Here is a 4,931-nt window from a genome sequence, read left to right as displayed (position 1 = left end):
GATGTATTTCATTCAAGAAATCGATCTTTTTCATTTTTCTTTTACCAAGAGTACTCGAAAATGCCATTGTTGGAATAATTACTTACTATACATTGCCTACAAGTCATTATGATAAGGTATCAATAATTCATTAAAACCATTCATATGAAAAGTATTTTTGTCTTCCTTTTTATAATCAGGTCAGTTAAATCAGTAAGATTATATCGGATCTACCACAAAAATACTGGTACAGTTTGGCATAAATTATTCAGAATGGAATTTCTATTGTTTTTTCACATTGTTCATCTAGTCATCAGACTACCACTATTAACCCATGAGTACGTGTAGGTAGAATAATTATCCGTTTAATAAATATTACATAGGTTACTTGATATATATATATATATATATATATATATATATATATATATATATAATTCTGAAGCGCTTATCGTGGTCATTGGTTGTGTTATACAGATCAACCTTGGATAAACGAATATAAGATTGTGATTGACTATGAGAAAGCATTCTACAGTGTGGATAAGAGGACATTATGGAAACTTCTTCGACGCTATGGTATACCTGAGAAAATCGTCAACATCATACGGAATTCATACGATGGACTACACTGTAAAGTCGTGCATGGTGGACAGTTGACAGATGCATTCCAAGTAAAGATCGGAGTCACACAATACTGATCACTCTCACCCTTTCTCTTTCTTCTCGTCGTTGACTGCATTATAAAGACATCAACATCGAAGGAGAAGCACAGAATACAACGGACAGCTCGGAATCAACTAGACGACTTGGATCTCTCAGAAGATCTGAGCCTTCTATTCCATACACACCAACAAATGCAGATCAAATCAACTAGTGTAGCAGAAGTCTCTGCATCAGTATGCCTCAACATACACAAGAGAAAAACAAAGATTCTCAAGTACAACACTGAGAACACCAACACAATCACACTTGATGGAGAGGATGTGGAATCGTTCACGTACGTGGTAAGCATCATCGATGAACGTGGAGGATCCGAAGCAGACGTAAAGGTGAGAATTGACAACGCAATGACGGAATTCCTACGGTTGAATAGAATATGGAAATGAAAACAACTGTCTTCAAACCAACATGGGAGTGAGAATCTTCAATATGAACATCGAGACAGTTCTATTGTACAGAGCTGAAACTTGGAGAACTACCACAACCATGATGAAAAATGTACATGTATTTATAAACAATTATCTACATAAGATACTGAATGTCCGTTGACCGGATACCATGATGAATAGCCTACTGTGTGAGAGAATAAACCAGGTTGGAGCTGAGTAGTTGATTTGGAAAATACGATGTAAGTGGATAGGAAGTACATTGAGGAAATCATGAAACTGCATCATTGGACAAGATCTTCCCCTGAATACTGAAGGGAAGCTGTGAAGTGGAGGACCAAAGAACACATTTCATTGAGAACATGGATCAGACATGAGAAAGATAAATATGAAGTGGAAATAAGTGGATAGGAGAGCGCAGGAGAAATTTGTATGTAGAATGTTGGTGGTTGGCCTTTACTCCTCCATGAGAGGTAACAGGCGTAAGTTAGTAAGTATTTGTATCTGTTCAAGTTGTCTATCAGTTCCTCGGTAATCACCTCAATTTTAACTGGGCATTCATCTATCAAATAATAACCTATTGGCATCATGTAATAAACATGTGAACCAGAAATTAGCTTATTTTCAGTAAATAAATGAACATGGTACACCAACTTTAAGACACATAAAATAAAGCATAAATAAAATATTGTACATGAATGTTAGTTGATAACCTTTATATATTAGACAGAAAGTTTTCTTTATTAATACCACAGCAGTTACTAAGAGAGGTGAAGTTGTTTTCATGCGATCGATAATTCTTCTCCAAATATCACGTATTTTCGTCTAATTATTTTTCCTACTGATCTCTAGCTTCCTTTAATGAACAGATACACAATCTATGGGAATGTTAAGTTTTTGGTTGTTTTTAATTGTTTTATTACTGTTAAACAATTTTTTAAAAATCATTATAAAGACAAGCTGTAACATGAATAGCAGTTGAAACGGTTGAAGGTTAAGTTATATAGACTGATCAATAAATTCATGCTTGTAAATCTTTACTACTATTTCTACTGTCCTCTTTGTTCTTTTAAAATTATTAGTGGTCACGAAACAAAATATTTCTAATGGATTGTAATCCATTTTGTTTGTTTTATTAAAAGTGTCTAACGTAGAAAACGAGTTTCTTTTTAATGGAATCACTTTGTTTACAAGATGAAATAAAGTATTATTTTGACAATGAGGGTACATTTACCACAGAGAAATTTAATCTAGGGTCATTTGGCTAAAATATACACTACTCAATGCGTCGAAAGAATTGAGATGACTACACCGGAATTCTACATTTTGATATGCTAAAATGGCAAATTGTGTTGGATGTCGATAGATTTTTTTTTAGAAAATTACAATTTTTTGGTTAGTTTGTCAGTGACCGAATAGCTTTTAAACTGAAAATGTTTGAACATGATTTGTATTCAACTAAAAAATATGGTTCTTAGTATGGGGTTGTGGAGATTGTTGAATTTCACTGAGCTCATAAACCGATCAATGTTAGACCACCATTACAGGTTTTCAGTAATGTTTGCTCAACATCTCAGATCGATTGAAGTAAGACATTAACATCGTTGGATGCCAGCTGAGTGGTCTAGTGGGTAAACGTTCAAGTGAGACCGAAGATCATTGGTCCAAATCCCGCATGCCTGATCGTGGCTGCACACTCTTAAGAATTCCTATACTAGGACGAAACGGCCGTCATGTGCTTCCAGTATTTCAATAGTTGTTAGTTTCAATGGTACTGAATATTTCTTGAAAATCACTTCAATGCTTACAAATTTCGCATGAATTTTTATAAGTTGGTCCAAAGTAATTTAGCCAGTTTCTTCATTCTTAATAAGAGTTTAATGACAGACCAAATAGAGTCAAAATTACTAGAACGACATATGCTTTTGTCTGAAATCTTGATTTAAGCGTATGAAGGTAACAATAAATCTAGTTATCTGGAATGCGTCTAACCGATCATAATATACTTCAAAAAAGATAAGAAGCAATGCTAAAATGGACTGTCAGGGACGTAATATGAAACACAAAGTTCCAGCATCATAGATTAGTTTGTACCAATCTCATTTCTTGCTTTTTTTAAGGTGTTGATGAACTTTTGTCAGTGGTATATATTTCTGGTCTTTGTTTTTTTGTTCATGGATTACCTGAGAACTTTCTAAGCTATTTCATCAAGTTTGATATCTTACATGATCATCTCACTTTGGTTTGGAGTGAGCTTTAAATATAATTTCCCCGAGAACCATTCATATTTAACCTTTCGCTATCATGTTCTTAAGGCTGGATGGTTCAACAATGTAGTTAGTCAAAGGTAGTTAGGATTATTAACGTTTGGTGTCAGACTGTGTTGGTAAACCCGATGAAGTCCGATTCATTATTATGGTTCGTAATTCTTGAGAATTATTTTCTTGCAAACCATGCTATGTCTCGGAATGTAAAATTTGGTTGAACCATCTCGTTATTTCCAGAAGAAATAACAGAATTAGTTCATGATGCCTTACTGAAAACTAATCCGGATGCACCATATGATTCTTTAAGTCATGTATTAATTAAACCCATCTCTTTTTAGACGATCAATAAACAAGGGATAACCTCCTTAAGGAAGTTCAACTGAATAATGTTAAACTGTTACAGCTAGAAAGTCGCATGACAAGTCTGCTGGGAGGCCAAAGTATTGGTAACAGGCATTTCTTCTTTACCAGGTATAGCTACTTAGTTTGTCATAGAATATCCAACAAATATTGATGAATTGGTAAAGATTACTGAGGACTTATGCGAAGGAGTACAAATTTCTTCATTAACTTGGTGTCTTAGCATGAATAGGATTACATGATAACAAATAACACTTATTTAATCCAACGATTAAGAATACAATGTAAATAACACAGTTATATTGTACACGTACACATAATTAGCAAGTTTGTACAATTCCCAAGATTAGTAATTTTATTTGTCGGCATTTCAACGGTCTGTCCTAGGTTATCAGAATCACAATTACTCGACAGATAATAATATAATTTTCGTAGACGATGAAAATCAATATGATGTATATAAGAATACTGAAAACTACAGATACAATAAATCTAGTGTTACAATGACGATTCAGTTATTAGAATCAGAAAAGTAATTTTTATCAAAATCATTTTCCAGATTTAATGCGTATATCAAAATTTTCTAAACCCATTCATCCTAGACATTTGATAATAAGATTTAAACTTCAGATATTTCATTTTATCTTTTGATATTCTTGGGGCTTTGTGTGAGGTGAATTAATGAGGGGAACAAACGTATTTGTTGTTGATAAGTGTCTCGTTAATGTAATATTTTTTTTATCATCATCTACTCGGTCATCGTAAATTGTAATGGTTTTGATGATAACTTGCGACCAATAACTTTTTGGAGGAATTTAAATCGTCTCTGATGATTCATTAGGTTCAAAATAACGTAGTTTTGTTGCAGTTTTTCTACACTTTGAGATTGAAGGAATATAAATAAATATTATCTAGTTACTTAACAGTTGTTCAATGAGAATATATGTATAATAACAGTCTATAAATAGTTCCCTGAAGTTACCCATAATTTTATCTTCGGTTATAACGATTCCAAAGTGGTTTGAGAGTATTACTACAGTGCGTGGACGAAACAGTCAGATTTCAGATAGCACATCTTGAGTTTTAGCATGGAATTCATATAACCATATGGTTAAATAGCATTTTGGCATTATAAATGATGTAATTTTGAGATGGTGGAGAAGATTTGTAGCTCAGGTGGGTGATTTTGATGTTGGTTTGTTCTCTGAGCTGGATGGTT

Source organism: Schistosoma mansoni, chromosome 1, assembly GCF_000237925.1.
Source record: "Schistosoma mansoni strain Puerto Rico chromosome 1, complete genome".
NCBI lineage: Eukaryota > Metazoa > Platyhelminthes > Trematoda > Strigeidida > Schistosomatidae > Schistosoma > Schistosoma mansoni.
The sequence above is the reverse complement of the archived record's forward strand: the minus strand, read 5'-3'. Positions refer to the sequence as shown.